The sequence below is a fragment of the Grus americana genome, chromosome 1 (genome assembly GCF_028858705.1).
Source record: "Grus americana isolate bGruAme1 chromosome 1, bGruAme1.mat, whole genome shotgun sequence".
In the NCBI taxonomy this organism is placed as follows: domain Eukaryota; kingdom Metazoa; phylum Chordata; class Aves; order Gruiformes; family Gruidae; genus Grus; species Grus americana.
Window position 1 is genome coordinate 117916289 of NC_072852.1, and position 24552 is coordinate 117940840.

Consider the following 24552-nt stretch of genomic DNA (forward strand, 5'->3'; position numbering starts at 1 on the left):
TGGAGGCGTGGCTGTCCTTTCGGGCTGGGGCTTTGGTTGAGTTTTTCTTTTTTGTTTTGGTGGTTTTCTTCCTTTTTTTCTTTTATTACTTTGGGGCCGGTCGCGAATGTCGTGGGCTCGCCGCTGGCGTAACCCGGGCTGGGAACGGGGCGATCCCGACCCGCTGCCGCCGTCGCGGCGGAGCCCCCGCCCGTCCCCGTCGCGCTCTTGGCACAGGCTCGGGGTTCCCTCCGTGAAATTTCACACCCGTCGTTCGCCCGTGTCTTCTCTCCCCGCCACCGTCCCGCCGTGTGCCCGCCGCGTCCCCGCCGTTGCGGCCGCCCCTCCCCACGGCCACCCGCGGGACGCCTCCTCCACCGCCCCCGCCAGCTCAGCAGCCGCCGCGGCGGCCGGCCCCGCTCCCCCGAGGCCGGGAGGGCTTTGAAGGGGAGCGACAGCAGCTGCGGCGGGGTGGATGGGTGTGCGTGCGTGGGGGGGCGGGCGCAGCCGCGGAGGGGACACCACCGGGGCCGCCTCCCGCCGCGGGGAGCCGGGCTCGGAAAGGGCCGCAGGGAGCGGGCCCGGGCTGGTGCCCGCCGCCGGGCCTTGCGCAAGGCGGCGGCGGCGGCCCCGGGGCGGGGGGTGGGGGCGGGAGGCGGTGGTGCCTCGGTGCAGCTCCGCGGCGGGGCCGGCAGAGGGGGCCCGCAGCCCGCCGTCGGCCCGGCGGAGGGGATCCGGGGAGGGCCGCGGGGCGACCCCCGGGGACGGCGGCCGCTGCCTGCTCGGCCCGTTGCGGCCAGCACGGCCCGTCTCCGCCAGAGCCCACGGGGACTGCAGTCCCGCGGGGCCGCGATTCGTCTCATCCCCTGGGACGCGGCTCCGCGATGAGCCGCCTTGCGCGGCGGCTGGCCGGGAGCCCCTGGCACCCACCCCCCGCCGCCGGCGGCTTCCCCCCACCGCGGGGCGCGCAGGGTGAGGGCGAAGACAGGACAGAGGGGATCCTCGGTCTTGCCGACACCCGCTCAGGATTTGGGAAGGCAACTGTCGGCACGCGTTTTGGCACCCCGCGACCTGCGGGGACGGGAGCGGAGCGAGCTCCTGCCATTTACGCTACCTGGTTCACACGCAATTAAACTGAAAGCAGGCCGAGTGCCCCGGGTGAGAGAATTCGGCTTTTGCCTACCCGGAGCCTGCTGCCGGGGAGAGGGATGCTCCGGGTACCCTGCGGGGCAGGGCTCCTTGCGCCGAGACCCGCGCAGCGCAACTGAGCGCAGGAAGCAGCGCAGCCGAACTTACACCGCATTCACTGGTGGTACAAGCGCTAGGCGCAGGTTTCCTCGCACCCCTCCAGTGAGGGTAAGAAGCGCTTTACACCTCTGCGAGGGACCGCAAGGCTCCGGCTGCCCCCCTTTGCGGGGAAACCGCTGAGGGGGCGCCGGGCCCGGGGCTGCCCATCCCGGGGGCTGCCCATCCCCGCCGGGGCTGCCCCGCGGCGCCTCCGCGCCGGAGGGTTACAGCTTCATCTTCCTATGACCTGCCCCATTGCACCCTTCCCCTCTGCCAAAGGACGCGGGGCCGGTTTTCTGTGTCGTCACCCCCCCGCCCCCAACCCCCAAAAGCGCTGCGGTGGGAGCGCAGACCGGGCAGGGGGCTCCGCGGGGTGTGTGTGTGTGGGGGGGCTGCAGCGGCGGTGCGCGGCTCAGCCCGTCCTCCCGCCACACTTGCAACAGGTCCCTGCTTTGAGGAGGCGAGTTCGGTGCAGAAAGCTCGCTATTTCACACCAAGTTTCTATGGTTTGTGTGTGGTTTTCTTTTTTTTTTTTTTTTATATTCCGTCTCTTACACGGTTACTTCTTTCTTGTATGAAAGTATTCTGAATTTAAATTATTAGGGAGAGGTTTCTTTCTGTTCTAAGGAAAAAAATTATACAGGAAAAAGGCTGTTATAAACTACAGGTTAAAAGCCATCTGGGGTATATTAGTGGCTGATAACTTTTTACGGGCATTGTAGAGATAAGAAAAGTTATTTTACTGATGTACATACATCTACATACATCGCCTAAAATGTGCAAATACGCATATAGTGCTTGGAAATTTTTCTTTCTTTTTTTTCCCTCCTTTTTTTTTTCTTTTTTTCCTTTTTTAGCCAAGAGTTAGGGAGTATTTTACATTTAAATTAATGAATATGTTGAGCTGAATTTCACTCGCTGCTTTGCATCCCGTCTTAATCTGAACTGTATTATAAATAAACCAAATCTATTACACACGTGGTGAGTCAGAAAGATACAAAATACCACGATTTAATAGAAGGCGCAGAAAATACTACGTGCTTACAGTTTTCTATAATTTAGCAGCATGATCAGTGCTGAGATGAAGGATGTCAATGTAGTCTAAAGGTGACAGTATTCTTTTCTAACTGCACAGAAGCCAAGCTTTTGCAAGGTAAGTTAAGGAGTTAAGTAAGAGAGAGTAGATAGGGAAAATACCGTGGTGAGGATATTTTAATGCAGATCGATCTATATATTTTACATGCCCATTAACACTAACCACACGTGGATTTTTTTTGTTTGTTTTTTAGTTTGTTTAGCTAATTCAATTTATCATCTTCCTTCTAATTTTATTTTTGCATGACAAAGAGAGGAACTCTCAGAGGAATTTACTGTCCCCTTACTATATCTTGTGCAGGTACTCTGGAAGAGTAGGAATTAATGAGTTAAGCAGCTTGCGGGATTATCAGTGATAAGTTAAAGTAAGGAAACGAGGTATTTAAAGCCGATGTTTCTTCTCACATGGTAAGACTTTTTAGCATCCCTAATGTTAAGACTTGCGCTCGGGCAGTCAGTCTTTTGTGCAGGAATCCTTTTGAAGCGGGAATCGCAACTGGTGTTATAACTTTACCAATTCACGTTCAGCACTGCTTACCTTCGTATTGTGACATCAATTTATTACAGCCGTAAACAAACCACAAGTGAATCTCTATCTACCATGCCTTGCCTCTGTCGTACAGGATTACTCGACCACAAAGCGCCGAGCTTTTTACATAATACAGTTAAGCAAAACCTTCGGAAATAAGAGAGAGGGAGCAACCATTTAGGGATGAATTTTAAACAGCCTAAATTGCAAAGGGTGAATTAGAGCCTGAGCACGATGCAAGTTCCCACTGCACACAAGTGGCCAAGCAGGCAGCACTGGACACTTGTTTGCAAGGGTCTGGATTTGTGCAGGACAGGAGAAAACTTGCACAAGGCAGGCAACAAAACATTTTGTTAAAGGAGAAAAAAATGCAGACCTTAACAGAGCTGGCATACGTATCATATGAGCACAAACTGAGAGAACTGGCTACAGACCTTGATCTTGCCAACACTTAGAAACATGCCCAACCTCATTCTTAGCAGCATTTCTGCTGAATGCAATAAAAATCTCTTTGGGGAATGCAATTACACATGCACTTAATTGTTTAGAGCATCTGGGCTTAACGTGGCATTATTCAGTGGGTCAGCTCCCACCTCGTGCACCTGAATTCATTTTCAATATGTATTAAGACACTCAAATATGTTTATAGTGGTGTAAGCGTGCCTTGCTTCTACTAGTGATGAATCAGTGGGTTAATGCCTGTGAATGAAATTTGTAGGATCAGGCTTCTGAATTGCCCCTGCAAATATTTATGGCATAGCAGTTACCGTCATGGATGATTCCACTGACTGACCTGAAAAAAAATTTGCTATAGCAATATATTAAATTATTTTTGGGCTACTGGAATGATGAAACATTGCACAGAGAAAAGCAGCAGCCAGTAAAGAAAATTACAAGATTCTCCTTATTTCCTGCAGCGCTCTCTCACACACAATGAAATATGCATATTTCATCCCGGCGTGTGAAGTGCACATATGATGCCACCAAGAATGAGATGTGAGGTGGCCAGCACGATACAGGGGAAATGTGGCCAAGACTACACAGGTGTATGGTGTCTAACTTCCCTCTGTTTCAGGGAGGGGGAACTGCCTAAATCCCTCCAGGGATCTCGTCTTTGATCTCTGTTAACTGATACAAGGTTATTCACTCTGGAAGCAGGGAAACTGACTGCAGCTCAGTTTATGCAAAGCAGAGGGGTTGTGAGGAAAGATGAAATAACATACATTCATTCAATACCTGTAACCTGGGCATCTAATTATTGTGACCCGAGTTTACTACTGAAGAAGTTCCCAAGGACTCTCCATCCTCTTTAGGACCTCCAGGTGATGATGGTGGTCAAAAGCCTGTCTCCTTCCTGGGCAGAAACTGTGAGCCGCCGCCTTTTCAAATACAGCAGACCTGTCCATGCTTTTGTCACTCAAAATATTTTAGAACGCAGACATGACTCCTGGTTTGAGGGTGTGCGGAATGATTTGACTGAATAGTCGGCATGTTATCAGAGACATGGGTGGCAAGGACATAGACCTACATATGAAAGGAGCTAGCTTTTACCACTTCACCTCCCTCATTGTTCAGAAACTGCAACCTAGAGAGCTGTATCTCTCTTAACTCAAACTATCAACTGGTGGCAGCAATGGGCGGGGAGCGGGGTACACCTGGGGAAGGACAATTTTCAGGAGAGGCTAAACTCTGTATTTGTATCCAGGATTAGCCCCAGCTTTGCAGGCCTATGGGTGGCTGCGGGTCAACCTAGGGTTTTGCTGGGTGAAGGAATGAGTCAAACCAACAGCCAAAGGGGACCTCAGACCAGGCAGAGCCCCAAAAGGATGGGTAGTGAAACATGATTTGGCTGACTCTTCCTACTGGCACGGATGCGATCTCAATGGCCAGCAATGCAGTGCGCCCAACGGCATGATGCAGTATCTTACCGGTGCCACCACCCCTGGGCACATTTCTCCGCACACCCTTCCTCCTCATTTCCTCAAAGGGGAGATTTAATAATCATGAAGTTACTGCAGCAGTAGCCTGTATTGATATTCCCCCTCCCTTCCCTCCCGCTTAGTCAGGCTGGCTTAGTTTTGCTGGGAGGTTTGTTAAGGGCCAAAGCCAGGGCCGGGCTCATTCTTCTGCTCACCTGCTGCGGGTGTGTGGTGTGTACTTGCTGCTAGTGCCCAGCCCCAGGGACCTCAGAGCCAGGCAGAGGGCGGGGGGTGCCTCTTTCCTCCTCTGCTTCATGAGAAGCATCCCAATCTGGCTTTAAAAATACTAGCTAGAATACCTTCAATGAGACGGTTTTGTCCTTGGTCTTACAGGGCTGTCGATAAACATGTGCGTAGGATTGGAGACTGGGTTAAAGTTTCCACTGCAAAAGCACCTTTTGGCATTTTGTCTCGTGTACGCTCCCCATACCTGTGGACCAGACACGTGAAATGCATCACCGTGCAGTTAGGATGCAATGCATTTTGCCTTCCTCAAAGGGAAATTTGGTTACTTGGTGCATGATAAGCAGGGACAGGCTATCCAGAGGTGCAGAGGGGTCACGTCTAGAGCCAAGGGAGCATCCAATCTTATTTTCCCAGCACTCAAATTGCAGGGAGAGCAACGGGTTTATTCCTGGCCACTGTGTTACTGGCTGTGTATCAGTGAATGAGAGAGATTACAGAGAAGGGCAACTACAGTGATTAAAGATCTGGAAGGAACTGCCTATAAGGAAAGATTAAAGGAATTAAATACATACATATAATTTGGGGCAAAAGGGAAGCCAAGGGGACAGCGTGACTGTGGTTTACAAGTACATGAAAGACAACTATAAAGAGGAAGGGGAGGCACTGTTTTCATTAGTGAAAAATGATAAGACAAGAAATAACAGATGCCAACTGAAGTAAAACGAGTTCGGTTTTAAGAGCAGGGGCAACGTTGATCCTAAGATCAAATAGGCAGGAGAATACGCTCCCAGGGAAGCTGCAGATTCAACATCACTTGAACTTTTCAAGTCGGAGCTTGACAAGCACCTTGGAGGGGAAAGTTTAAGAAATAGTAGAAGCAAAGCCAAAAAGCGCCGGGATATGCCACATGACCTAGAAGCCCAGAGAATTTTGAGGCCATTCGAGAGGGCTGTGGAAAAGAAACACACACAAACACTCAGAGCTTTTGAATGATTTCTTGCTCTGCACAGTTCAAAATTAAAAGGAGGGAAGGAGGAAAGGCTAAGTGAGGAAAATTAGTCATTTAATATGATTCTGCTGGGGCTAATCCCTAGAGGAGAAGCCAATTACTTGAAATACTTGGGAGTATGGGGTGGAGAAGGGAATGGAAATTGTTGAAAAGCTGCCATCTGGTATAAGTACTTGCTGGTTTGGAGACTTAAAAAAATACGCATTGTGTGCCATTATACTATGCTCGTTACATGCCTAGATTAATGCAGATAACATCACCCACACCTAGTATTTTCTATGGCATTTTATGTACTCAGGTTCACATCATAACAACCTTCAGCGTTAATTGTAAGATTTGGGCTTTTGATCTCCTGCTCTGGTAGGAATACTACAGATGCCTTGTACCAGCAAATGGGGACAAAAAAATAAAAAAAAAAAAAAAGAAGAAGAAAAAAGTCAGGCTCCTTTGGTTCCAGGACATTTAAAAGGAGCAGTAAGTCTGACCCACCTGGACAGCAGGGAACAACTCTGGCATAAGGAGGATTCTGCAGATGGCACGGAATTAATATAACTACTTTATTCCCCCCTCCAGCCCTTCTGAGGGCGAGGGCATGGCAGCGGAGCAGGAACTGCAGCTCAGCTGTCAGATGACCCTCAGTGCTCCGGGCCGCTCGAACTGTATTGCAGAAGCCCTGTTGATATTTTGATTTATGCCAGGAGCTGTGCAGGTAGATTTCCCTCCTGTGCCCCAGATTTGCTCCGCCAGTTAGCGGTGACTGACCAGACAGAAAATCAGGCCACTGAATGTATTCGGTCTAGGGAAAATAACTCACTCTAGCCATGGTGCTAATAGGCAAAATGTAATGGTAGCGTTGATGCTGCATCTGCTCCAAATTATTTGATATGGGTTTGCCTTTCTTAGGGTCAGTTTGCTTGGTTTTCAGTCAAAATTAAGTAGGAAGTATAAATTATTGCAGAAGTTCCTATAAGGTCGTAAGCAGGAGATTGAGAGCATCGGTGTATTCTTAGGACAAAGCTCCTTCCCTAGGCATGCCCCCCGCGCCTTACTGCTGACCTGGGAAGTTCTGGGACATTATTCACGGCCTCTTTACTGGGACGCTCAGACTCTGCCAGTAAAGAAGTCAACTACAGAGGAGTTTTATGACATAAACATTCTTTTTCAGCAAATAAAGAAGCGATATCAAAACTTTGTGCAGAAGCCTAAATCAGTACTAACTTTGGCCCAAATTTGAAACAGTGAATTAAGACAGAAAGAATTTTAAATCCAAAATGTACTTCCATTATCCCTCTAAATAAGGGATTCCTTGTTCAGGTCAACAAGATGCAGAGATACTTGGATCCTAAGGAAAAGGAGCTCCTGAGAGCATAACAGAAAGGAAGAAATACAGTTTCCAGAGGAGGCTCCCTCCCTCCCAGGCTTGCCAGAAGGAAAGTTGTGGTCTTGCAACACTTTGGAATGGAGTTAACAGCTAGGAGAAATAGGGATGTTAACTGCATCCTTCTTCCTACATTACTTTCACCATTTAGAAACTGTGACAGACTAGAATGATGAAACAGGAAGTGGTCAGAAGAAAATGATGATGTTATTTCCAGTATGACATTGTGATGCTTGTATCAGCAGGTGATATTAAAGGCACTCAGTGAAAGTGAGTGAAACTTCTCTATTCCTCCTGTCCCTTCCTGCCCTTCATCTCCTGTTCTAAAGGGTCAGGACGGGTTTTATTTCTCTCTCTCCATTTCCCCTTGTTCCATGACCCATTCAAGGGCGATGGGGTAAACGCCGGTAGCTCGTTCATTGCTCACGTGGGAACGCTCCACGCAGTGAGTTTGCAGAGCATTTCTGGTAGCTGCCCAACAAACTGGCAGCAAGGGAATGACTGGGGACGCTTTCCCAGGGAAGTTGCAGAGCGGATGCAGCGAGAGGCGATTGCAGCTCAAGCTTCAGGTTTAATTTGCCTGGACGAGACAGAAACTGGTTTTCAGTCTCGAATTGAGTTTTCTACTTTAAATACAGTGGTGTGAAACAGAATCAGTTTCCTTCAGCCTCTTTGCAGCCCTCCAGGAAAGGCAGGCAGTACCCTTGCTGTGTGAGCCTCAGCAGGAGGTTGGAGAGGGATTGTCTGCAGGACGGACACTGCTGTCCTGACACAGAGAGCCCCTCACCCACAGCTAATGTGAAACTTCTCCCGGCATGAATCTCAGTGTGATTAGGAGCACTAAATCCCAGATACCTCATTTCTGCAGGAGGCACAGAGAGAAATTTGGCTAGAAGTTGTTCCTCACGCTAAACTAGGCTTCTCCCAGCATCTGTCTCAGACGGTGGGGCTGGTCTCAGCTGCACGGGGCCCCGCGAGTGCCTTCAGCTGGCAGCTGAGCCTGGTCCATGTCTGCCTGCTCTCCACTGACCAGCACATTCTATATTTAACCCTCTGCGGCACAACAGTGACTTCACACATGCAGCGATGACTTCATGCAGAAAAGGGTTTTACTTCTGAGCTGTTAGGGGGATCATACTTGGGACTATTACCGCAACATCACTTGATCGAACTGGGCATGGGGGAAGAAAAGCCCGACTGAGATGCGAAGGTGCTATTAACCACGCTCAGCACCACTAATGCATTCTCACAGCCACAGATGAAGCCACAAGTTAATCTCCTGAATTGTTTCTTCTCCACTTAACATCCCACCTGCGCCTGACTCTGCCCGTGCTGAGGTCTGAGCCTGGTGTCACCCCGTGCCGGCTGCCCTGTGCCCAGTGGAGCAGCCTCCCTGTACAAGCCAGCTCGTCAGCTGTGGGACGCGTGGGCTAGCAATTAGAAAAGTTTCCAGAATACATATTGTCAGACTCTTTAGTTATAGACCTTAATGACAGTAATAGGAAGAGAAAATATCTGGATAATTTTGAACGTGATTAACAATAAAAACCCCAGCTAAAAAGCCACGTACTCCTAAGGCGGCAGCAGCATTTGCCACATAGACACATGTAAGCTTCTGCTGCACTTCACCCAGTAAGATCCATTTGCAATTTTAGACTGAGCATGTGCTAACAGGACAAGGCCTAGGAAAGAGCAGGATGTACTAGGATTAGTTTTATCTGTGTTTAAGGTTATAAATCTTCTAGCTGATAATAAAAATTTACTAGAAAAATCTCGTACAGGTCTGTGTGTGTGTGACATGCTTTACGTAGGATACACACACCCAGTGCTGTAAGATCTCTCTGTGTTAATGATGCTTCAGTATCAGCTGCTCGGGACTGTATGCGGATGCTGAATGTTACTTGCTTTTCGTAATCCTGTAGCAAAAGGATCGGATGCTCAGCTGGTCTCATTGGCAAAGCAATGCCCGTGCCGACCAACAGCCGGTGACAGCCGTGTAAAATAGATGAAACTCTGCCTTGGGATCTTGCTGTGTGTGTCTTCCCTGGGTTGGCCTGGCATTTGTAAATGACAAGTGCAGCTAGATATACTGCCCTTCGCTGAAATCCTACATGACTAATCCCACAGTGTCACAAGCAGGGGAAGCAGGAGGTGCTCAGGTCGCATTCTGCACTCCTTTCAAAACATGCCCTCCCCAGAGCCAAAAGGTATCAAAATTACTCAGCAGATTTATTCTTTGTGATACTTTCCATGGCATGTCACTTTCCCCTGGGTTTTATTTCTGTTAGTCTAAGGAGAAGTATATTTTCCAAATTGTTTCATTCCTTTTTATACCTTTTTTTCAGTGTTACTTTCTTTTGGTACTGCATTTACAGTTTAACCCATAAAACTGTTTTGCAATTTTATTATTTTAGGGGACTTCCGCAATGTGATTATTTTAGGGGACTCCTAGGCTGATGCAAATGTTTGCAGGAACTGTCTGTATCGGTCAGTGAAACAAGGACTTTCCAAGACATTCATGTCCATGACTGGCTATTCCGAGCCCTTAAGTTTTGCCCTTTTACAGGCCACTTGGAGGATCTTCTGCTGAGACCAGACCTGTCCTCAAAGCCCTAAGGATAACTCAAAACAGGTCTGGATACCCTAGCACAGCAGTACTAGAGATAGGTTAATTTTTAATTTTTAGGAAAGATAGCTAATTCTTTAGTCTCAGCGTCACTCTCGGCGTCACTCTCGGTCTCAGTGTCACTCTCACTGAGACTGAAGAATTAATTACCTGTTTGCAGCGCTGTCTCTGTTTAAGCTGCGGCAGTTCCTTCAGCTCTCCGTAGTCTAAATCCTTATTTAACTCCAGTGCAAATTTCTACTTTAAAAAGTAGCTTCGGGCAAGGTATGACACTGCACCGCTGCTCAGACGGGTGGGCCCGCACCAGTTCACACTGGGCAAACCCCAGCCCACGTCCAGTGTCGATCAGTACTGTGCCAGGACTTCACTCTGCATGGGCACCTTTTGTGGGACACAGGAGGTTCACGGTGTCTGGTGGACAGGGCAAAATGACTATTTAACTTGGAGCGTGGAAAAAAGATCACCTCCCCACTGGTGAGGGCAGGGGAGGTGGGGAGAGGCTTCCTGGAGAATTCATGGGGCTCCCTCCCTGCAAGTCCTAGGACACGGCTGGACTGATCTCTTGCATGGCTGGTGTAGGGTACCTGGGCTCCGTTGCACGTGGAGGAACAGCCTCTGTGCATCAGTCGTAGAGATCTTCCCTCGGGCAGCCACTAAAACAGAGGGGACGTCAGGGGCCACCCTTGAACGGGGTGACCTGCAAGCCCTGCGGGCGTGACAGGGGTGCGACAGGGCACGAACCACCTCCCTCCCCGTGCTTCGCCTTCCCTTGGAAGAAAACCAGCGTGCGAGCGCAGGGTGGGAGGAGCGCGGGGCGCTTCGACAGCCCCAGCAGGTCTGCCACGAGCATCGGGTTGGGCAAAGCCGGACCCCCTGGGGCTGCTCCGCTGCAGGCGGTCCTGGAGCAGGCTGCGGCTCCCACGGAGGCGGAAGGGAGCATTTCCAGGGCTGTCAGTCTGGCAGTAATTGGGCTTAAAACACGTGTAAATAATTGCTACAAAAGTGTTACTTTGTTTTAATGGAAATCATCGCTACTGCTCTTGGGTGTTTTTTTCTTAAGCATTTTTAATTTACCGGATATGTCATCTACTACCTTTGATCTCAACCACAGATCTCCCCCAGGTCATAATGAGGTGCAATTTCATATCAAACCTCTGCTCTCGTTTGTCCAAGACGAGACCTGCGTGCCAGCGAGGGAACAGTCTCGTCCAGGGAGACGGAGGGAGCAGCCGAGGTGGGTCAGGTCCCCCCGCGCATCCCGAGCGGGGATGCTGAGGCAGCCTGCCATCCCTTGCCTCTTCCTCCCTGATGCCTCCTTGTCCCCAGACGGTGATGCTGGGCTTGGACCACCTTAGGGCTGTCCTCTCGTGGCCTGGAAGTGCCATGCAGTAGGATGACGATCTAGCAGGGCTTAACAAAACCCAATGCCTCCCATCTCTCCTGAGCTACAACGTCCTCCGTGAGCCTGGCTCTCTGCATGCTCAATTCTAGCTGCGAGGCCCTGATTTGTGCCAGGGTAGGTGAGAAGAAAAGCTGTAATTCCAGACCTTTAACTTCAGCCTTGCTACAAATCTGACCTGAAATACACCCTAACCTTATAGAATATTCAAAAGCATGAAATACTCTTGGCAGCAAGTCATAATAAATGGCTCCCTGAATACCAACTACAATACAGAACTCTTTTAAAAGGAAATTTGCTATAGAGTGAACAAAGCTTAGCAAGATTAGCTTAAGATCATATTTGTCTACTGCTTTCCAGTTACAGATGTAGCACATGATACCCAGTGGCACAATGTGCTGTCTATAAATTGGCAAGTTCATTTTAAAAGACTACAGGATATTTTAATCTGTTTTTCCTCTAGCTCATTTGCACAATTATGAAATTAAGGACTGTAAATGCCTTAGTTTTAGCTTTGTTAGGCAACAGACATATGTAGCAATATGTTTTAGCCTTTCTTAGCCAACACAAAGCGTTCTTGCACGATTTTTAGGTGTGAATTATCACCACCAAATCAAGCCTACGCACGACAATATTAAACAAAGGTAGTTGCTCATTTGGTTTATGCACTATACAACTCATCTCTTGTCACATCCACTTAACACTTTCTTTACCTACAGTATCTTTGGTGTCTTGCAGAACAAGAATTACGTGCATCTGTTAAAAACAGAATCTGTAACAGAACAAATGTTTCTAACTTGACACCCACATTTGTCCTCAGCAACCAGCTCTAGGTGGCCCTTCTTGGGCGGAGGGGCTGGACCAGATGCCCTCCAGAGGTCCCTTCCAACCTCAACCCTTCTGGGATTCTGTGAGCATTCTGTAAATGGCTTCTTATTCCATACTCCTAAGCAAGCTCAGATGCTATGAAAAAGATAACCAACAAAAATCCCCGTACCTCACAAAGCACAAAGCACCCCTCAAACACCAAGATTTATTCTAGGCACGGGTCACAATACCCCAGACAGGTCAGAAAAATAATGTCTCACTGTTTGGCCTGCTTTTGGAAAGCCTGATAAATCACCCAGCTGTGTGGCAGGCTTTTTCCGCGCTTGTCCTGCATGTGAAGCTCTGCGGAAGCAAACCAGGGAAAGGCCAGGCTTGTCCCAGGGGCACGGCTGCTCCTCTGGCAGTCACAGCCCGCACATCACCTCTTGGCGCTGGGATGGAGAGTCCTCAGCGTCAGGCTTTATCTAGCACTGAGGTCTACTGCAAAATGACTCAACGCCGTCTTCCCAAGTGCTCTGCAACACAAACAAATGGTGATCCTCTCAATTCGGCGCTGATTTAGGATGAGTGGAATTCAGAGTTCAAGGGGTTTGCGGACTATAAATCAGAAGAAAATTTGTCCCCTCGTCTAACTGCAAACGGAAACTTTGCTGCAGTTAATGTTAACAACAACCTCCTGAGGAAGGTGACTTGCTAAAACATGGGGTGGGAGAGGAAAAGTGAAGGAATCTTTGAGCGGGAATGAAAAATAATAGATCTTCCTTTCTTCATTCCCAACTTTCATTCTTTCATCTTCATTGGTTCTTTTAAAATCAAAACCATAAAAAAATTTAAAATCTTGCTATAAAACCCTTTTGCAGGCAGATATCAATTTGTTTAGTTCAGTAAATACTTGGCAGAAAAAGAGTCACTAAGATCAAAGCTAGCCCCAGGATTATAGAAAAGAAACAAATTTTGCAGTATGCCAAATATTAAAAAAGATGTATGATGCCTTTCTGTCTGGCACACCGTTTGTGCAAGAGGTACCAGTGATGCTGGAAAAGGCAGTCCTGTTCTCTACAGATACATGGCAAAACGGACCATGGCAGGTTCTATACAATTTGTCAACATTTTGTTAAAGTTCCTATTATTTTATCTAAAATATCCTTGCGATAAAAAGTTATCTCTGATTCTCTGATGGGAAAATTTTTACTCCATTGTCATTTTTGAGTGATTAGAACCTCATCAAGCATATAGACTGAGCCTTTAGTTTGTATAAAAGAGCATCGCTCGCTATCGTAACCCTGGGACTCAAATCAATTGACAACATCCATTTGCACTACCTGGCCCTCTGTGATCGCTTTGCTCTGACAAACTTGCAAACCATCGAACACTAAGTGCCATCGGACGGACATCACCTTCCACCGCCACGCTCAGCAGCACAATTCCTTCCGGCTTCGGTCGCACCCCCCCCATCCCAAGCATTTGAAATTAAAAACTATTTTGAAGTGTTTCCTCTGAAGAAACCGATTCAGTTAAAATGGCTTGCAACATGCTTAACAGACTAGCGAAAGCCCCCATACGTATTTAACTGTCTCGTGGAAGTTAATGCACACGCATGCACACAGTGAGGGATTTCCTTATTTTGCTCCAACAGAAATTATATTACTTTAAAGAGTTTTTTTCATCAAATACTTTCTATTACTTTACAGTCAAGGTTCTTATTTCATTACAATGCAAAGAAAAAGTTTTTAAAAGGAAGATAAAGAAGTCTTTACCAAAAAAGCCAGTGGCTGCTCTGTTTTTCCTCATCAGGTACATGGTCCAGGATAGAGGAGAAGACATACCAAAGTGCCCGTGGTTCATGTTTAAGTTTACGTGATAGCCAGGCAGTGACCAGACACTGCAAAAGACCAGCAGAAACTAAACAAGATGAGGGGAGAGCTCTTCCTTTTCACTCCACTCTTTCTCTGCCCTAGAGAACATTATTTAACATGAGCAAATTGAAAAATGACATGCAGCCATACTTAGTACGTGGGTTTTTTTTCTTCCACTAACCAAACTCACATGAGACTTCCCATCTTTCCCTCTCTCCTCTCCCCCCCCCCCTTTTTTTTTTTTTCCCCTCAGGCATTTATAGGCTAGTAATTTTCATTTAGCTTCTCGGATGATTTTTTTTCTGCCCAATTAGAGTGGAAGTGGATGAAGATTTAAGTTCAGGGTTTTGCTGTTAGAAACCAGGTTGGGATTGTTCCTGTTGTTTCAGCTGATGTACTGTTTCAAAGGCGCAAGGGTCTACTACCAGTAAATAAAGTAATGATACTGAATGTAACGATACTGATTGTTTCTGCAGACTTCCCCTGCTCGGAGTATTTTACAGTCACTGCCACCAGACAGTGGTATCATGAGAATGCCCCTGACTATGAAGAGGAGATTTTTTTTTTCCAGTAGGTACACAGGACAGTTTAAAACCAATCTCTTCCCTCCTGTACATGGGAATAATTTCACTGACATCCCTGGGATGGGAATTTGTGTGAGAAATGGTAACAGAAATCAGCTACTGCGTTCTGATAAATCAGTAAATATGAGACGGTATCTGCAAAGCTTCACATTTCTTCTGTAGCTGAAGTGATGCATATCTCAGTTCTCTAGCATTTAAGAGGAAATAATCCTTCCTAGAAGTGTACAAGTGTACAAGTGCTATATACACTGTAAGAGCCTGTCACATTTGTCACCAAGTGTGAAATTCAGCATTTTGATAGGGTGCTCATGAGAAAATTAATAGATATATGGATGAATGGAGGAATGGATGGATAGAGAGGTAGAGAGATTTTTAAAAATGTTAAACAAGACTCCAAAGCATAGTCCAGCTGTTTTGTAAAGCACGCCAAAATGCTGCAGTCACTGAAAGAGTGCAAGAGGCAGTTGGAGGAAACCAGAACCTGGCTTGCAATGGAGATTTGCAGAGCACCTCTTGTACCACAGCACTGTAAAAGCCCTGCGCGCTTAGTGGCCCACGTGGTAATCCCCTCCCTCTCTCTCTCTCTCTTTTTTTTTTTAAATTTAAAGAGGGAAGTGTTGGCTAGGATATGAAATGTATTCCCTGTACTTTTTCACTTCATCTTCCGTTATGTATTTATTTCTTCTAGAAAATGGAGAGATGGTCATAGACAGTGATAAGTAGAAATAAAATCAAGTAGTAGCAGTGGTACCTGCATAGACAAAAATACACGGTGCCAAATGCATAGCTGCTTATGGTTTTTTTGTTTGTTTGTTTGTTTTGTTGTTGTTTGTGTTTTCCAGATTCCAGGATGGAATTTCTAATGAAATCAGGGAAAGCATGTGAAAACAAAAGGCTGTGAGATTTACTAGGTATTTGCTGTTGGGCAAACGTCACATTTCAAGTAGAGACCACTGTTAGTGTTTTAAATATTATATTCTATTCTATAAAAATGTTAAAACCTCACTTGTCAGCATATGGCCACAAACCTATAGGCCCTGCAAACACTTCAGCACATTCAACATTGCCTATGGGGAAAATCGTGCGTGCGCTTAAGCTATTCCAGGAACGGCCGAAGCCGTCGGTCTGCGAGAGCAGGTTCCAATTCCCGTGGAATCACAGGAGCTCTTGCACCACAACTGGTACAAAAGGGACAATGAAGTAAGATGTACTTCTGGGAAAGGCTAATCCAGAGACTGTTTGGGGCTGTCTGGCCGTTGTACTTAACGTAAAAACAAGAAGTGATATGTTGTTTTTTCTTTTGAACTTTGTCTTAAAACTGCCTGATAACGAAGGAGAGACCCGCACAAGAAACATACTCCTTTTCCCAAGGAAAATAATGGAAAGAGGGGAGAAAAAAAAAAAAAAAGAAAAGAAGAAAACCCCACAGAAAGCCCAGTGACATGAAATGAAACAGCACAATCTCTACCACTCTAGCAACTCTTACACAATCCTGGGTTATGACATTATTCAACTGCCACAGGAGGACTGCGAGAGACCTCAGGCAAATGTTTCATCAACTGCACAGCAAGATGTTTCCTGGGCTTTGCCGACAGTGGTTCGGCAGAGATGCAATAGCCCCTCTGTTACAGGGCAGATAAAGCACCCCCCGCTAGCTGCTATCTTCAGATGCTAACGCTACAGAAAAGGTTCCTTCTTTCCATCCCTCCATAAAGCATTAGGTTTGAGCTTTTGAAATGTACAGACCTTTAGTCCTCGGCTCTCTCCTGTTTTTTTTTTATTATCAGTTTTCACCTTGTTTTTCCTATTGCTTGTTGCCCATCTATCAGAGTGTGAGCACCTTGTGGACACTTACATAAAGATAAGGAATGACGGGGCTATGCAAGATACATGTATGTTGACATCAGAGAGGATGGACCTCCAGGGAAAACTGAACTACAGACCTGGGATGGATTTGAGTTTCATACTTTTCTTCCCTAATATAATACCTTAGTTGACAGAGAATGGAAGAGATTGTAAAAGACTTTCTTTACCGCTTACTTTGGTTATTTTGGGATTCTAGGAAAAAGCTATCAGTCCTTTCAGACAAATGCTTTTTACTCTTAGTGTGTGTTCAAGACTGCAAAGACAGTCAAATGAACATGCAAGTGAAACCCCAGCTAAATTTTTATTGCATCAACTGCACTCACTGACCCACTGGCCGCTTTTCAGCTGTATGCTACAGTGTGAGCCTGGAGGTGGTAGGGGGCAGAGAGGAGGTTATGAGAGCCAAGAAAAGAGGCATTCTTAATTAGTACATATATACCGCAAGTGTTGCTCCAGCCGTAACCCAATACTTATTTAAGGAAGAAATACATTTTGGCAAGGCATTAGCTTAAAAAAAAGGAAATCTGTTTTTCTGGAGGTGCTAAAGACCTGCAACTCTCGTGGGCTTTCAGTGAAGCTATTGGTGTTCGGATCATCTGGAAGTCAGGACCGTGATAACTTTTTGATCTCAGTAATCTAGGGCATTGCACAAATTTTAAGATTAGTCCTTGGCGAGCTTTATAATCTGTTTTGTAAAGCAAAAATAAACACCAGTCTGAAATAAAATGGAAGTAGCTGGGAACGCTGTGCCATTTGATGGCATCCCATTAGCAGGTAATACGAAAAGTGAAAGCGGATTAGTGGCTTCTGTTTTCAGACTGAAGGGGTGTTAGCCATACAGCTTTCTACAACTGTAAAAATAACCCTGTTAACAAAAGTAGGTTTCCCGAAGTTGTGCCGCATTTTGTCGTCTTATATATTGCTCTTAACATCCCCACACAAACTGCAGGACACCTGTCCAAACCAGCTTCATGTTAACAACAAAACCTTTACTTCGCTGAATATGCAAGACAGGAACACTGTGAAATGACTGGGTTCCCACACGCACCCCTTTATGTACCTTGCAATGCTTTGATAAACTTATATTTCTCAAACGCACGGCTCTAGGGTCGTTATAGAAACGATGGGCTTCTGTGGCCTGCGCTATACAAAAGAACATAACATAACATAATCTGATGTTCCTTTCCCATTTTAACATCCAGCCTCTCTCAATCTCTTTTTGAAGACTGTGAAGAGAAATTACCCAATAAGGCACAGAGAGTTTCACTTAATGAACAGGAGTATTTTTAGGGTTCTCTGAACTGAGCTAAATGACTGACATATTTTAAAAAAGCATAACGCAGACCAAAAAAAAAAAAACCAACCCAAAGAGGCAAGTAAGAATGAAACAGGATGGAGCACACGTCCTGTTTTCGACATGCAACACCATCTTTAACTAGCTTTGAAGCACTACATCCTCTTTGCAGAGCATTTAGCAACCCCCTTCTGAAGCAGGTTGTTTTTCTGGAAGCGGGATGTCACGGGCGTTTGCCTGTGTCTCTGAGGGGATTGCCAAACTTGTGGACGAGGGTGGATTTCACTGGAAGGTACACATAGCTACTGGGAAAAATCAGATGCCAGGGCTTTTTTGGATAGGGATAATATTTATGTGCACTTTCATTATGATGAAGCTGGTTGTGTTCTCCAGTGAAACCGAACTCTGTGAGACATTTGGAACACCAGCTAAAATTTCATTTGTTTTGGAGCTGCCTACTAGACATTTGAAAGTGATCAAAAACATGTTTATCCATTTTTTCTTTTTATTTTTTTACATGAGCTGCCCTTCCATCACTGTCTCCTTTAAATTAAGTCAAAGACTCGTGAAATGGTTACTTTTATCAAAAGCCGGAGCCTTGAGACCTGGGAATACATTTGCTGTCTTGCTGCTGTGGGGGCACAGCCATCGGGCAGCTGCCTCTTTGCCGGCATCGACCGCTGCATCACCCAGCGGCAGCAGTCTCGGAGGCGGCAGCAGCTCATGCTCTACGCATCACCGGGGGTTTTGCTGCGTTGCGTGGCCATGCCCGTGCTGAGCTCTGCTGTAGGTTTGCAGGGTCAGGGAAGCACCAGGTCTCAGGTCGGCGCTGGCCAGGAGAGGGAGCTTCACAATGACCCGGCCAAGCGACGATGCCAACCCAGCTAGCCCGTGCCACAGCCAAATGCCAACTCTCCGTCCACCCCGAATGCTGGGGTCTCTGCCCTGCTATGTTTGCAGCAGCTGTATCTGCACCGATGAGCAGTTTTCACCTCCCTCCCCTGCTGAGCGCTACCCCAGGCTGTAATTACATGGCCACAGGGAAGAGGCGAGAGGGCCCATTACCTCCCTCACCCCAAGCCACCCACCCACGCACTTCAGACAAAACTGAAGTTTGTTATGTGAGACTTTCTCAGCCAAACGCAGCCAGGAGCACTGCAGAACCAACACATTTTCTGTGAGCTCAGCTTCCCTCCTCTCCCTGGCCTTGTACCAGCACAGAAGCTAGCGGATGGACTCAGACTGGTGTAGACTAACCTGGTCAGTTACAGGACTGGAAACAATATCGGGCACATGTGCCACAGTACAACTAAAATGCTAAAATGGCAAACTAAACCACATCTAGAAGCCTGGCAGCGCTGTTCCCATGCAGATTTTAACAAGCCTCCAACATCTCTATCACCATCTTGAAGACCTTGCACCTCTTGGTTGCTTGAGGTTTGCCAAAAGACCTTACGCAGGTTTTGCTGGGAGCTCATGTCCTGTCCGAGTGTGACACTTCAGAAAGCTTTCCCCCTGTGTGGGGCTTCAAACCTTCAAATCTTCCCAGCGGGTAGGGGTCTTGCCCAGGTGGCCAGGATGAGCCTTACCCAGGAGGTGAAGGTTGCACAGCGCTAGCCCTTAAGCAGTTGGCTCTCCCAGCTTCTCCTGTTGCAGAAGGGTCCCATCTGCAGGAATAGCTGAGTACAGCTGGAGCACGGACTGGACTGGGGCGTCCCACATCCAGCCAGGGCTGCAGAGGCAGTCTCTAGCTTGACCCGATATCCCACCCCAGAAGCTGATGGATGTTTTCTGGTCAAAACCAGTACATATGTTATTGTGAAAAGTTTTAGTTTTGATGAACTAACATTTTCTGACAAAACCAGTGTGTGTGTAAAATTACCTCCCATTTCTCAGCCAGAAGGACAGACATGATCTGGGGAGCCAAAGAAGCATTGTCAAAGAGGGCCCTGACAAGTTTGGGTCATGAATTTGAGTCATTGATTAGACTTCTCCAGTGCCAGGCAGCTGCCTGGAAAGCACCAAACTCAGGACCTCTGTATCTGAACCCTGCAAAGCCAGAATTCCTACAGGTCATGCAGACAGGGGAAAACATGCACCACAGATACACCATGACTCATTAGCTTTTGGAGCAAAATCTTTCCCGGATCTCCATTGAGCAATCTGCCAGGCCTCAAGCGCTGTTGGAGATTTGGTGAATAGTTTAAAGGTAGGACTGAAACCCCCAGGAAGCAAACCACAGCGTCTGCGCTGTAGCCGCTGCTGCAATGACGTGGAGCCTGAACCCACCGTGTGCTGAGGTAATCGGGCAGTGGTAGCACCCCAGCGCTTCAGACACATTGCTGTATCCTCCTCTCCACCATGCCACGCAACGGGAGCTCCCTGGCAATGGTGATGGAGAGGACAAACACCAGAAAACCTGGGCTAAGTGTAGGGTTGCTGTTTGCCCCCGCTCCAATTCTTCCCACAGCTCCTGGCAGAAGGAAGAGAGAGAAGGATGGGAGGGAGAAGAGGGAGGTCCATCTTTCACAGACTCGGATGAGACACTTTTTGCTTGTGGCCAAGCTGAACAAAGAGCATCATGCTTTTTCAAGATGTGAAAGCAATGCCACAAAAAATACTGTCAGCTTTCCATTACCCCAGGCCATGCTCCCACCCTGCAGAGCAAGGGACCACGACACAGCCTGCCCAGCCTCACTGGTGGTGGCACGGATGGGATAACCTTCCAGACGCTCGTTCTCACAAGACCTACTTGACCCCTCCAGACCCTGCTCCGTGAAGCTTTTCCACCACAAGAAGAGAGAAAATCAGAAGCCCAAGCCAAATCCCATCTCACAGTCACCTCTCCACCTTCACTGATTTATTCAGCCACGTAGCATCTCCAATAGATCAAGAGATGAAGAATCACAGAATCACAGAATGGTAAGGGTTGGAAGGGACCTCTAGAGATCATCTAGTCCAACCCCCCTGCTAGAGCAGGATCACCTAGAGCAGGTTGCACAGGATTGCATCCAGGCAGGTTTTGAATCTCTCCAGAGAAGGAGACTCCACGGCCTCTCTGGGCAGCCTGTCCCAGTGCTCGGTCTCCCTCAGAGTAAAGAAGATTTTCCTCATGTTGAGATGGAACTTCCCGTGTTCCAGCTTGTGCCCATTGCCCCTTGTCCTGTTGCTGGCCACCTTTGTCTAGCCCCATCCTCTAGACATCTACCCTCTAGATATTTATAAGCATTGATGAGATCCCCTCTCAGTCTTCTCTTCTCCAGGCTAAACTGACCCAGCTCTCTCAGCCTTTCCTCACAAGATAGATGCTCCAGTCCCCTAATCATCCTTGTAACCCCGCAGAAAGCTTCATGATGATCATATCCCGCTAAGGCTATGCTTCCCTTCAGCATGCCAGGGGAGAGTCCCAGGCGAAAATCTATAACAGACAATGATGGGGGTTGCAAAAAGTCTGAGCAGGTCCCCTGGTGACGCTATAGAAGGATACAGAAGATCCTTTCTGCCCTTCTCACACCGCTCTTGTGTCTAGTCTCTCAGAGCCATGTCTGCCATTATTCCATTCGGAGGTTGCTGTACCTCCACAGAAGGGAAAGTTTATCGTTCAGGCTTCTTAACAGCTGCAGCCATTACAGATTTCTGGTGCCCTTGCTTTGGGAGGCAGCATCCTTCCCATTTTGCACCCTCCACCACTCTTTTGGTTCCTGTTGCCTGCCCAATAATGTTGATTAGGCTTCAGGGCAGAAGCAGCATTTTGCACTTTCTTCTAAGACAGAGTTTCAATTGCGGAGAAAACTCAACCTTGCTTTCTTTAATAATTCACATGGCAGTATTGTGTGGATACTCTTAACTGCTACTTAAAAGTAATTAATTGATTTTCTGACATATCAGTTAACAATGTATTGCACTGACATGAAGTTGTGATTCTGCTGTTGATTGGGCTGGATGACTAGATGCATCATGCTCAGTTCAGGAGCTGAGCTTAAAAGACTCTAAATATATTCTGCTATAAAAGGAAAGGCATTTTACATGTAGTGTTGTCTAAAACTTGAATCCATATGCTGCCTCCAATGCTGTCAGAGTAAAGTATTTCATTGTTATTTACAGTAGACCGATAGTTTTTAAATTTAGAACATCCGGTAGGCATGAAAACACAGTTTCTGTCAGCTGGAGACAATAGCACATGTTGAACTGCAGAAGGAAGGGAGTCTGCAGGAGGGCTTTATGTGCGTGTACATACAGCTGAACTGGGAGAGGCTGCTGGAGCATCTCCTCTCTCCATACTAAGTTGCCTACCCCGTTTGAAACCCAGGAGCACTACAGACGTATATATGGATGAGTCTGAAGCAGGAAGACAAAAAGACAGGACTCGCTTCTGGAGATTAACAGTGGTTTATACAGCTTTTTATCTTTACAGTAAGTCACCAGTTCCAATAAACTCCAGGGCGGGGTGGCAACAGCAGGTTAAATAAATTACTGTGGTCAAAATGTTCAAACCAGCCATATTCTGCCAAATAACTGAAGAAAAGAAGACCAGTTTTTTCTGGCTTTATTGAAATTATCTGAAGAACTTACGAGTATTTATTATGCTCTGCAATCACAAATTCAGAAATCTACTTTTTAATTACTTAGGCTTGAAAACTCTGGCCTAGATAAATAGTGCATGGGGGACACTACTGGAAATATTTTCATTCCTTATAGAGGATATGAGCTTACTTGCTTGTGATCTCTGCTTTGATATAGGTAATCCCATCATGGATAACTTAGAAGGTCAAATCCCTAACTTTTATGTGTCCCAGAATACTTCACATGTTGAACACTGTTTTGCTTCTGTTCTCAAAGAGCCTTTTTTTTCCTTCCTTCCCCTGCTATGAAACACCACAGAAACATAAGTTGAGGAATGGACCAATTCTCCTCTAAAAGTGTTCTTTTAATAGATATTTTATGGATATTTTATGTTAAAGTGTTTGTGGCAAGAAGTAAGTACTTTTGTCCTATCAGCTGTAAAAACAGGGGAAAAAACCAAGAAGCTTTCTGGTGCGCAAACCCCCCTTCAGCTGTTTATATCCACATTTACATCAAGAAAGCCTGCCATTTTTATCTTTCATGTGTCAAGAATATGAGAACATTTCTTACACACGCTCAGCCTTGTCACAAAATCTAGAAGTCACTACAGGAAATTAACTTCACCGAGACCATCCTGTTTATGCAATTACAGTATTAGCTGACTTGACTCCGCGTACACAGCACGGAACAGAATCCCACACTGCGAAACAATCTCCACCCTCAGAATTATTTATCACCAATCCTCTCCTGAGATGTGGCCCTTAAAAATACCTGCAACCCTGTTATGACTTATTTTAACTTCCGAAGAAGAGCCGTAGAAGAACGGCGGCAGATTCTGCAATGAACATTTTGTGGGGTGTTTAGCTTCAGAATAAATTACTTTGGAAAAAGAAGAGAGGTCATGAATTATTAACAGCCCTCCCTGTAGATGGGAGAAAGTGTCAAGATTTTGCTGAAGTCATGGATTGATTTTCTGACACAACAATTGAAAAGACGTGAAAGCGGCCACTTGGATGGTGGTGTCAGATGTAAGATCCATCAGTAAATGGGATTCCTCCTCTCACTTGCCAGCGCTGCTCATGTGCCACTGATTACGCCATATTATATAGCTCACAGCAATACGTATGGAGAAGAAAGAGTGGGAAAAGTAGGCAACAAATTGTAGGGTGGATGGATGAGTAAAAGAAAAGCGATGAAAGAAATTCTGCTTTTTAGAGCTGGATAAAATGTTATGGCCAAAATTTTTTTTTGTCCACTGAAGTAATGCAGTTTTAGGCTAAAATGACATTTCATGAATTTATGCCTATTTTGTAGGCATAAATATCTTTCTCTTTTTAACTTACTTTGCTCAAGGAGGAGTGAAAAACAGAAAATTGAAATACTTTCCAACTGTTTTCAGAATTAAATTTTTAATCAAATAAATTTACTAGAAATAATACTTTGCATTTAATTTTACTTTGAAATTGTTCTAAAAGCCTTGGCAGCTGAAACCATTACTCTTAGGGGGTTTTCTTTGTTCTAGGTTAATTTTTAAAGTAGCTTGCCAAAATTCTTAATGATTTGCTTTGAGTCAACTCAAAATAGAGTATTTTCTGAGGATTTCTACAATTTTTTTTTTTTTACACAGCTAGCACTGACAGAACAGCTACAATCATTGTATCTAGAAATGATTCACCTTTCTGAAATACCTGCTTTTGTATGTCTCTCTCACCATTCTTGCCAGCCAGAACAGGGATGTTGGACACCACTGGTCTCACCCTTTCCACGTGTCACTTTCTCCTCTCCTCTTAAATTATAAATGTATATGTGAAAGAACTGAAGGGCTTCCTCACCAGCCTAACCAAAAGTCAGAATGAAAACCGAGCATCTTCCAAGCCTTCACCTCAGGGTATTATTTCAACTCCCAGAGTCACAGAAGGGCACGCAGAAATACTATTACTCCAGATCAGCGTAGGTAGCAAAGGCCTGGGTGCTTTTCTAATATCTCACTTTTTATTGGAGGAAAAAAGGCATATTTCCTTCTAGAAGTGACCGTAGGCCCATGAGAAGAGCAAGCCACCTTTAGGTCCCTCTCCCTACTCAAAAATCACATGC

The 24552-nt window shown here is 46.3% G+C and overlaps 1 protein-coding gene across 4 annotated transcripts in view; it reads right to left on the minus strand.

Annotated features, from left to right (window-relative positions):
* The window catches only part of RUNX1 (RUNX family transcription factor 1), a 175724-nt gene that overhangs the window by 79957 nt on the left and 71215 nt on the right, over positions 1-24552 (minus strand). The window lies entirely within an intron of this gene.